The 12,167-nt window shown below is 39.8% G+C and overlaps 1 non-coding gene across 1 annotated transcript; it reads right to left on the bottom strand.

The window, feature by feature from the left end:
• Positions 1-7,911: 7,911 nt before the first annotated feature.
• On the bottom strand, positions 7,912-8,068 carry LOC117265134 (U1 spliceosomal RNA). Its single transcript, XR_004502393.2, has one exon. It is a non-coding gene; the product is annotated as a U1 spliceosomal RNA (small nuclear RNA).
• Between the last annotated feature and the right edge of the window lie 4,099 nt (positions 8,069-12,167).

Below are 12,167 nucleotides of genomic sequence, written 5' to 3' on the forward strand. Positions count from 1 at the left end.
CCGTAACATGTTCATTTCTGCTGTAAAGTTGGGCATTTTAACATGGGGTTCCATGTGCATCGACTTACTTTTGGAGCCATCCTGAAGTTGCCATTTAAAGAACTGCAGTTTTTGGCACCTTCGCGTTGGCTTCATTTTCAGCTACAGAGGTTGCCACTTGGTCACATTATTGGTGTTTGTAGGATAGTGTAAATTCAAGGTCCTCCCATTGCAAATAATTAACAAAATATGCCAGACTCAGGAAAAACTTTTTTTCTTTTTTATAAGTTGAGGTGGAGCTTTGCTGCAGTTGCACTTGGTGCCATCTTCCATGTGTTGTTGTTGTCCCTTTGTGCTGGTAGACGTTTTACCACTTCCTTTGGCAGTTAATGGCAGACTAGAACACTAGGCCTGTCAGTGCCGGAAGAATTACATCCCCGGTAGCAATGGAACTTATGGTACTGGAGATAAACTAGTACCATCCTTTATCAGAATTTTGGCATCAACTTGGTACCAAAGTGTCGGTTCTTGTGACATTCCTAATTCACATCAATGACAAACTTTTTATTCAAAGTCTTATAATTACCAATAGTAACCAATGCTCTCTTGCAGTGTGACTGAATGCTCTTCCATTCACAAGGCTTGTGTTTGATATTCAATACAGCAGCCTCTACTCTCATAGCTCCTGGGTCAACAGAAAGTAATACTCCAGTAGCAGGGACTGTTTCGGGGGGCAGGAACTACCATCCAGGAACAAATACTAGAAATAGGTTCCTGCAATCAAAATTCAGGTGAAGTGCATGACTTGCTTAAACATTCCTGGATTCTTGCAAAGGTTCCTGAGGTCAGAAAGCGCCATCTGAGGCCTAATCAGCAAGTTATCAATCAAAAGGCACCTGGAGTGTATGTGCAGCAGGCATGGTGTTGAGTATAGTGGGCAACATGAGGAGTTTAACCCTGATTTGTCCAGATGAACTGACCAAGACTATGTTTAGCATCAGCCAGAAGTAAGAGCTGTAGGGGGGAAGGTTTATGAACACAGGCCTTCACTTCATTTGAGTGCATCATACAACAGCAGCCTACACTTTTGCCCCTTGAGCAGCTCCACGTGAACAGCTTATAGGCACGTTGTACTTGTGTGTCATGTGTGTAAATTTAAACCAATTCTCGAGAACCTGACTCCTGCTGTGTGGTCAAGCCTGGACTCCTGATTGCTACAATCAATTTTTTTCTGGGTTAAGACGGACGCACAGCTTGCACACTCATATAAACCCCACTAACCTATAATTTGTCTGTGTAAGGTGTGTCTACAAAGAGGCCAGGTATTTTTTAAAAGGCTGGAGGTCATCCTTTCACAATAACTACTTCTGTTGGACAGTATAATTTCCCAAACAATGAAAAAATATATAAAAAATTATTAAAAAATAATAATAAATGAACATTTAGCACAGAGCAATAGAGAGTCAATCATACCTTAATATACTGTCAATCCAGTTTCTCAATGGTTGGGACTAGGGATGCACAATATTGGACTTTGGCTAATATCCGATATGCAGATATATAACTCATTTGACCAATAACAGACACTGATATGAATATATCATATATATATATTATGAAACACTGTGCAACCTTTTTCCCCAAATCCTCTGACTGAATATACTTCTTTATCTCAATGCTTGTACCCTGGTTTATCTTTATTCTAATTTGTATTTTCATTTATGTAGGCCTACTTCTGTAATACCTTGGTTTAAGACCATGAATCTGTTTTCGCATTGTGAAGCACTATTATTTCATTGTCTGATTTATATACATTTATTAAGGACATTTACTTCAAAATTTAAAAAGCTCCAGGGAAAACAATAATTGACAGCCTTTTGTTATCTCAATGTGTTGTTTTACTTTGTGATGGTTTATGACATTTTAAAACAGAGTTTACTCAGTAGAATTCAAGTTGAATGGATGGCAATTTGCTTGTTAAGTTGTCAGATTTTCACAGGGGGGAAGAAGAGGAAAAAGGGTCAGACCTAGCAACCCTGGGGAGATGGTAGCATGGAGGAGAGCAGCCAATAGTTAGTAGGAAAAAGTACTAAATAATAAGCTGACAAGAACTGACTGTAAGCACAGGAGCATGCAGAGTGTGGGGTTTTTCAGTGACTGTTAATGACTGTAAAAAAAAAATGTTATTCATAACAGGAGAAGTACACATTCATTGAGAAATGCGGGAACCCTTGCACTGTTACCCTGCTGGTGAAGGGACCCAACAAACACACCCTTACACAGATTAAAAATGCCGTAAGGGATGGTTTGCAGGCAAGCAAGAATGCCATTGAAGACGGTAGTGTTGTGTCCGGCCCAGATGCGTTTGAAGTGACTGTGGTGGAAGCTCTGGTAAAACCCAAGCCCACTGTGAAAGGCAGAGCCCAGTTGGGAGCCCAAGCACTTGCAGTTGCTCTCCTAAATGGGATGAACTCCAGTTACGACCCCCAAGAGACCCTGCTGAAGCTGCAGACAGAGTACAAAGAGCGTGGACAGCTAGTTGGAGTGGACCTCAGCACAGGGAAACCATGGTGGCAGGAGAAGCAAGTGTTTTGGGATAATTACAGCGTAAAGAAACAGCTTCTTCATTCATGCATGGTGGAATGTCTTCTCTCAAAGGTTAAAGGTCGACTCGGTAAGCTGCAGCTGTTATCATACTCACAGGGATAGTTGTTTACCTGATGGTTCAGTCAGTGTGTCCCAACTCTAGAAACTCTGAACCCTTTTAATGCACTGAAACAATGATGATTGTGAAAATTATCTTCACAAAGGGGTATCATTATTTTGTAATATTGTAAGGCAGAAATTGACATGTTGGCCTATTGTGATATTTAATTTCAAAGCCAATACTGATACTGATGATGTGTAGATACTATTGTGCATCCCTAGTAATATTGTGATATTGTGACAGACAGGATCTGGTTCAGGAAAGAGACATATATGCAGATACCTTCTGTTTTGATAAATGGATCAATTCCTGGCTTCAGACTTGTTTAGTTGTCTCTGGAGCTCTGACATATGTTAAACATAAAGTATTAACTGCTATATCCATTGTCTAGAAACAAGACAGAAAAGTTTTCCTCATGTACGGATCAGATACGGTATGTCACTCCAGTGTAAAGCTGTACAATACATCTTTTTGTTGAAGGAAAAAAAAATGGGGGAAAGATGGAAAAAGGGAGTGTGACAGCATCCAGGATGACAGATTTTCTGGGGATCAGGGTGTATTTACTGGCTGAAAACAGTTTGTGCTGCTAGCCAAGAGTGTATATCAGCATGGCATCGCTGATTTGTGTCTTGGTACTGTGAATTCTAGCTGTGGCACAGAGGCAGTCTAGGCATGTTCTCAAATACTGACTACATCAGTTGCATTCGTCACCATGACAACCATGACCATTTTTTCACCCCCATGCAATGAAATGAGGCACTATATGCATTAAGCAGGAGCTGTCTGTCAAACATGAACATTTGACAATACTTGGCAAAAAAATACTTATTTACATTGTATTGCTGCTTGTAGGAGATGATACTGATTGGGCTAATAAGGGGGTTGCATAATGTATCAAATGGTTTAATTATATGACCTTGTAGTCTTAATGTTTTTCATGTAATACATTTTTACAGTACATGGAACTAACACACACCCTGTGCTTTCAGAATAAAGCAGCCAGTGGTGGAGAGTGATGAAGTACATTTACTTAAGTACTTGACAGTTAAGTACAGTTTTTGAGTATCTGTACTTCACTTGAGTATATGTACATATATATTTTTTGGAACTTATTACTTTGACTCCACTACATATGACAGACAAATATTGAACTTTGATTCCACTACATTTCTATGAAGGCTCTTGTTACTTGTTACCAGTGTTGGGGGTAATAGTTACAGTAATATATTCCATTTTAGCAGGAACAAAGTAATAAAATGTGTTACCAACACAATTTTGGGTAATGTTATTACATTTACAATGTCACATAACAAGTTACCACCAGAAATAAACTGTTTTTATTTTTCATTTTTCCACACTGTTCCACTTCCGCCAGCACACCACCAGAAAAAATATCCCCCGGAAGGTTGTTGTGTGTTGTTATATCATTATATGCTACGTTATAGAAGGCTGCTGGTGATCTGCACATCTGAAACTGTGCATTTTCATGTTCAGTGTGTTTCCATTTTTATATCAGCAATGTCTACAACATATCCCCTTTTGCTTTTGCGTCCTAAGGCTGCTTGACAATAGCAGGGATAAGGAGCTGACCTCCAGTTTGTGTTTTTCCTCATCCTGATGATCAGCACATCTGGCCTTGGTGATGTTAGTATATGTGGAATGTGTTTCCATTCATATCCCCTACAACTGCAGAGGCACACCCTCCCTTTCTTATGGACAACTCCTATCCCAGTGCTGCTGTAGCTGACCGGCACACTGAGAACCGACATATGTGTCTTCCAGCTCCATAGTATTAATTTGCGCTTGTCAAAGCGACTTTATTGCACGCATACCATTTGTTGTGCTAACCTCAATATTTGTTTATTGTGTTTCATATCATAGGCCCACAAATATTTATCCATATCTTAAAATTATCAGACTTTGATCCTCTGTTTGACCCTCTTTTTGTCCAGGGCTATCCGTTTATTTAAAATGGTTTAGGCTATTTACTGGTTCTATACCATCACACTATTATTAATATAAGTGGGGGATTTTAATACAAAGTGGTAATCACTGTATGTGAATGCATGAATAGGTCAGACCTGTGCAGCACTGGATTTGAAATGAATTGTAATAAACTGGAGCTGCTGTGCTTTGATTACCTGCTGTGAAACAAAATGGCCCCCATCCATTTAAAATCAAAATTGGTTCCTCTGAGGTCATTTCAGTGAAAGTAACGCAAATGTAATGTAATAAGTACCTTATTACCATGCACTGAGTAATATTGTAAAGTAATGTATTACTTTCAAATGAAAGTAAAGAGTAATATGTAATATATTACATTTTGAGAGTAACTTCCCCATCACTGCTTGTTACATTTGCTTTGAAGTCAGTAGATATATATTTATATTTTTATTCTAAAATGCAAAAGTCCATAACTGATGATGCAGTTTTGTGTGTGGTTTATTTGTGGAAATGCTGTTCCTGTCCTTCAACCTTGTGCCTACCTCTAAGATTGGGTAGCTCATTGATAGAGATAGGTAGAGAGGAGAGGTCATCAGTAGGTGGATGTATCTGGTTATTCAGTGTTGCTATGGCTACAGCAGCACCAGAGTTGGGTAAGGGTTACTTTAAAAGTAATCAAAGTACTTTACTGGTTACTTTTTTGAAAAGTAACCAGTTACTTTACAAAATTACTCCCTGAGAAAAGTAACTCAAGCACTTTTAAAGTACTTTTGAGTATTCTACATTTCCTATTGGGCAATGGACCACAGGGCGCTAAGCCTACATTTTTTGTCTCCAAAATTAAAGTTATGGACCACTTGCCCTTCACTGATATCCAATTCTCCCATCACAGCCATCACTTTGACCAGTAGAAACACAGAACCATCTGCTGCCGTAGACAACTGTATGACAACAACACCCCAGCGTTTTTAATATTTCCTCTAGGGATGTTACCACACAGAGTAAAAGGGGGAAATGATGGTGTGAAACAGCAGAGGCACTTTGTCAACCCGCTGAGTACTGCCATTAGCATCAAGCTAGCAAACAATGTTATTTCTTCATAATGGAGTCGGACATAAAGTAATAACATTAACAAATAGTGGCGGGGCTTTTACTCACCACAACTGCAGAGGCTTCCAGCTTCATTTGAAACAGACTACATTATAGACGGTCCGTTATTTATTAATCCCTGTGTTTTTATAGTCTTACTTTTTATCCGCTCCCGTTGGCTTCATAAAGTCAACACATTGCACCGTCATTTCAAACTCAACACTTCCTGAATTTGTTTCAAATTAAAAGCCCCTTATAAACTCGGCTGAGAGAATCCCTCCATTTTCTAAATAGGCTTTTATTGTGAAACATTTGTAGGAACTTGGTTGTGGAGGATGCAGTAGCTTAAGTTCAAGTTCAAGATATCTTTATTGTCCCCAAGGGGCAATTTGTGGTGCAGCCAGCAGCAGAGCAATAGAAATAACAATGACAATTACAGTTCAAATAAGCAATCCACAAAATACAATAGAGAATAACAATAAATAGTAAAAAAACAACAACAAAAAAAAACACATGAATGTTTAAAAGCTTGAATGTTTGCGTACGGTGCTTCAAATGTAGCTCCTGCCATCTGCCATCTCTTTTAGGTGACTACAACAACATTTCGGTTGGCATGTGAACAGACACAGTGACTCAAATAATAGTAATAGTGATAAAAATAGGACAAGAATAACCCGATGACATCACACATGTCATGAAAGACGACCGGGGATAATTGGTGAGTACCAGCATGTAGTGTGTCATGTCTGTCGGTCAGCCACGGCACGATTTTATGACTCCACAATTGTGTAATGTGACACAGTGACTTTCAGAACGGGCAGAAAAGTCATGTAGTGTGTACCAGGCATAATACAAGTCCTGAGTCTGACCTGTCTGTCAGCGAGTCCTCTTCCACCTACTGAGTTGTGGGTATTTTACTGAAGGATCCTGCGGAATGTTTTAGACTCCACCATAGACAATGGCAGCATTTCTCCGACCACGTAGCGAGCCACAAGCTCCGTGGCTTCTTTCAGACTGATAGGTTTAACGTTATCTCCGTTATTAGAACCAACGACAGCCGTTGCTGTTTCAGAGCTGAAGGACCAGCATTCTAAAAGTAACGGAAGTAACTAATGTCTTGTTTGAAAATGTACTCAAGTATTTGATTACTCAAACTGCAAACTAACGCGTTAGGTTACTCGTTACTGCAAAAAGTAATCAAAGTACTCGAACGCGTTATACCCAACTCTGGGCAGCACATGGAGCACATGGAGCACTAACTACATCATGGCCTACAAGAGTTGGCCATCCAACATGACAAAGCATGTCGAGGTCCGTAAAACGTTTGCTTAATTCCAGATGAATATTTTAAACAAATTTGTCTGTGCTTGTAGTTGTTCCAGTTTTTGTGCTACAGTAGGTCAGGTAAAATGACTGTTTGTAGATTTGCCTTGGAAGTTGTTGTACACTGTGTGTGTGTGTGTGTGTGTGTGTGTAGGTGTGTGTGTGTGTGTGTACAACAATGTGCTGTGTTAAAAAAAAATAAAGGTACTTTGAATTTTCTTTTTTCTTTTTTTTTTTTGCAGAACCAAGAGTATCTATACTTCCATTCAAGTAATAGAGTTGTGTACTATGTCCACTACAGGTTATAGGGTCTTAATTACAGGGCTGCAACTATAGGTTAAATATTGACTGGCCATTTTTCAGCCCAGTTACCAAAAGAAAATGTTGGCATTCTACATTTCTGCAAATCAGGAACATGTTTTGCACGTTTCATACATATCATATCATTGTTTCTAAACAGACATGGTACATGAGCTGACTTTTTCATTGGAAGAAGATAAAGAAGAAGAAGAAGAAGAAGAAGAAGACGACATACTTTATTAATCCCCAAGAGGAAATTTAAATTTTTCACTCTGTCATATACACACAGGCCCCAAATACACACACATGCACAGACAGGACCTATATATGCATTAAATGGAGAGATGTCAGAGTGAGGGGGCTGCCCACTGACAGGCACCCCAAGCAGTTGGGGATTCGGTGCCTTCCTCAAGAGTACCTCAGCAGTGCCCAGGAGGCGAACTGGCACCTCTCCAGCTACCAGTCCACACTTCATATATGGTCCAGATGGGGGCTTGGACCGATGACCCTCCTGTTTGCAACCCAACGCATCCCTATAGACTGAGCTACTGCCGCCCAAAAAAAAAAACAAGAGGAGAGGGCGAACACAGTCCCCCACTACCAGAAATTATGCAGTCGAGATTCCTACATTTGGGGAATTGACAGAAGTCAGCTTAATCAGAGTGCAATGACTGAGCCTAGCCACCCACCCTCTTGATCATGGTATCTTCCCTGCCAGATAAGGTGGAGGGGATGGTGGACCGCATGTAACCTAGGCAAAATGGCTGCCAAGCAGCAGACTGCTGCAGACCACTATTCTAGGACAATAAAATTAGTTTTAGCAAGTCTTACCTGCATTCAAGTTTATGCTAAGTAATAACCTACGAATTTCACATAGGTCTATGCATGGTAAAAGATACAACACCAACGTTTTTTTGGCAATTGGATTGCAATTTTGTTTTGTTTTGTTTTGTTTTGTTTTGTTTTGTTTTTTTGACGGCAAATCACATAATTAGGTGCATATGGAGTTAAGTTTATTTTCAGGTCTAAATAATACAGTCACAATTTTCCAAGGTCTGAAGTAAGGAATAATTGTAAAATGCCAATCAGTATTTCACTTGTTTGCAACATCCTTCCTCTGGCACAAATGTGCTAGTTCATAATTTCATTCCAGCACTCAAAATGGAGTCTTAGAGAAGAAAAAAAAAATAACAAAGCGCAACACTTAAAAGGACCTCATTCATTTTTGCCTTGGGCCACCTTTTGACGGGTCAGAATTTGATTACTTGTGTTGTGTTTCTGTCTGCTGTGAAAGAGGTAGATTCAAATTAAGAAAATACTGAATAGCTGCCTTGAATCTATCTTTATGTAGGATTTCAGCTTTATCAAATGGAATTGTATTATGTATGAGATTATCTATTATCTAGTTACCTTAGTTGAACTGGCAAGGTAGAAATCAATGACTGACAGCTGGTGTACGCTTGACACAAACAACACATTAAGAGTGCAGAATGATACCCTGTGACAGTCACAGAGAAAATCAATGTGTTCAGTTCTTGGTGGCCTAATCAAAACCTTGTGAGTGATATTTCTATGATATTTTATTAAGGGTACTTTGCTAATATGCTTATCATTATAGATGATGACAGTAAGAAACAAATGGAAGTATTTAAATGGGTAGGCTCGGCTAATTACAAGGATTTTGGTTGTCACTGCCCCACTGGAAATTGTACTGCCTGCTCAAGCATTGACAATGTGTCTGTCTGCCATTGGACACACAATGATGTTCAGAGGCAGAGAATATAAATGCTAATTCTAATGTACATTATGTTCTCGAGGATTAAGATGTGGCCCACTGACTGATTTTGGTGCCCTGAGGATTTGTATGACAATATAAACTTCATAAAACTCCAAGAGGAGAAATAATCCTTGTTAACTCGACACACTGAAGAGAAGAGGGTGCCAATTTTTAGCTGCAAACAGCAGCCTGCATGTCACCCTGTAAGCTGGCTGGTTTCCCAAATAATATAGGGGAAAAATGTTAAGTGCATATGACATTTTGGGATCAGTTAATAAAGCAAAGGTTTGTTGTGTTCGACCGGAGGTTGTAGTCCTGACTGAGTCATCGTATCACAAATGAAAAGGTTGTTATTTGAAGCAGAAGTTGACCCCACATTCAAAAATACATATTTTTTCTCTTACCCATAGTGCTATTCATCAGTCAAGATTATTTTGGTGTGAGCTGTCGAATGTTGGTGACATCGGCTGTAGAGATGTCTGCCTTCTCTTCAGTATAATGGATCTAGATGGCACTCAGCTTGTGGTGAGAAAAGTGCCAAAAAATCATTTAAAAAAAGTCAACAGCAATGTCTTTTTACAGATATCATGACCTGGTTTCTCAACATAATCAACAGATCTTGTTGTGAGCAGTTTCATGTCAGAACTGTTTTGTCTCTACTGAACCACACCCACCAATCATATCACAGCGCAGAAGGAAGCGCATGTATACTGCTCGCTCACCTAGCATCACTGAGCTAGCTAACGAAACAGCTCAGCCAAGGAGGATGCCATTTTAGTTTACCTCTTGTGCACCTTGTCCATGAGTGGATGCACGCCCCCTTCTTCCTACAAAGAGTCATTGCTGCTGAGTTTTTTAAATGTATTTTTTGGTCCTTTGAGTGCCATAAGCACAAGAGTGCCATCTAGTTCCATTATCTTAGAGGGCAGGCAGACATCTCTACGACTGATATCTAACTCACACCAAAACAATCTACCGAGCTGGCCACCAACACGGTTATGTTGCGTTTACACCAAGCGTGACTAAAACAATCGAATTACATTTAAAGTCAGTTTAAAGACACAATTTGACATGAATGGCACAATGGACTTGATGTGAATGATGTGAATTTCACAAATTAAATGGTAAATGGACTGCACTTACATAGCACCTTTCTAGTCATCTGACCACTCAAATTGCTTTTTACACCACGAGTCACATTCACCCATTCACACACACACATTCATACACTGGTGGCTGAGGCTACCATACAAGGTACCACCTGCCACTCAGTTTTTAATATACTTAGGCTTAGTCCACACGAGCACGGGTATTTTTAAAACCCAACTTTTTTGGCCTCCAGTTTTTAAAAAATCTGCATCCATACGAGCGGTGTAATAAAAATACCCCCGTCCACATGACACTGCAAATTCCACTATCAAATAATGTAATACACATGCCAAAGCAGTAGGTGGCGATATAACTCCTAACTGTAAGGCCATTGGAGCCAAACAGAAGGCAGTAAAACGTCATTACCGGAAAAACAACAACAAGCGTACTATTATGTAGCAGGAGCAGTCTTCGTAATAGCACACTCTTGCGCCTCTGTTGCTGGATGTGGTTGAGTAGCGTTAGTTGTATGATATAGCCACAAAGTGCTGATATGCTGCTAAATAGCAGCAGTATTTTGTTTAGGTCCATCCTCAAAACGTCTCTCGCACACACTGGATCTGGTAATAACACAGCTTTTTTCTGTTTACGTCGCACACTGTGACGTCATACAATGGAGACGAGACAAATAACTGCAGTTATCCTGTCCACACGATTGCTGACGCCGGACTTTTCCAAAAAGTTCACCCTGGACTCCGGTTACAAATAACTCCGGTTACAGGGGCCCAAAACTGCAGTTACGTGTGGATGAAAGGCCATACCGTGAGCAAAGAGTCACGGTTTTATAAATACCTGCGTTGGTGTGGACAGCCCCTTAAACAGCGATGGAACAGCCATCAGGAGCAACTGAATTCAGTATCTTCCAATTGGTGGACGACCTGTTCTACCCTCTGAATTTCATAAGCAGTGCGAATGAAGCGTATACCACGATTTCACGTGACATGCTTGTTCCTAAGAGTTGAAAAATCTGAACTTCAGGGACCACTTCACACAGCAGTTGTGTTGTTACAACACCATCTTGATGGAGAATGACAACATTTTGTTGTAAGCCATGGAGACCAAAACCCAGCATCTGCAAAACGTCATAATGTTAACACTACACCACATACTGACATTATTAGACATTTAAAATACCATCAACAATTTTCATTACAGCCAAATTGAACTTCTGTCCAACATGAGAGTCCAATGTCTCTTTGATGTCATTTTGACTTCCAGTACCAATAGGATTCATTGATAATTAGCATTACACTTAATAGAAATGAAATGTACTTTTAATTTTGAGGTCAACTGTATCCTTTAAGCTGTTACGGCACTGTAGAACAACTGGAATTTATTGACAAATAAATCTCCACATATGACATATGGTCTTCACATGAATCCTGCAGAACACTGTATTCCTATATTTTCTGACTTGTCCCTTTGAGCTTATCAAAAGAAATCATGATCGTGTGTGTTTTTGTGTGATACATTGATGCAACATGTGCTTTTGTCAAGGCCACTCTCAGACAAGTTGGGATTCTAGTTCATAGCTATGACAGCGCAGCCTTCCCTTTCTTCAAGACATTATTTATCAGGATGGGTTTTGTATTTCCAAGGCCACTGTCAAACAAATGGCACCTTTGCTCTGCTTCCTTTTTTTAACAGGCATGTTCTGCAGTCGCTAAAAGACTGCAGATTTTTCTCCTGTTCATCCCTGAAAAAGCCCATGTTTTCAATTCCTGTTGTTGTAACCTTTATGGGCCAACCAATGTCCTTCAAAGTACTGCTCTCGCTGATCCCAGTTAATTTTGAAAGATTACATTTAATTTCACATCCCTCTACAATTCACATCGCTGGCAGGCATGTGTTGCTACCTGGCAAAAGATTAATTAATTCCAGGTGCCTGGATTCCTGAGT

This window comes from Epinephelus lanceolatus, chromosome 20 (genome assembly GCF_041903045.1).
Source record: "Epinephelus lanceolatus isolate andai-2023 chromosome 20, ASM4190304v1, whole genome shotgun sequence".
Taxonomy (NCBI): Eukaryota; Metazoa; Chordata; class Actinopteri; order Perciformes; family Serranidae; genus Epinephelus; species Epinephelus lanceolatus.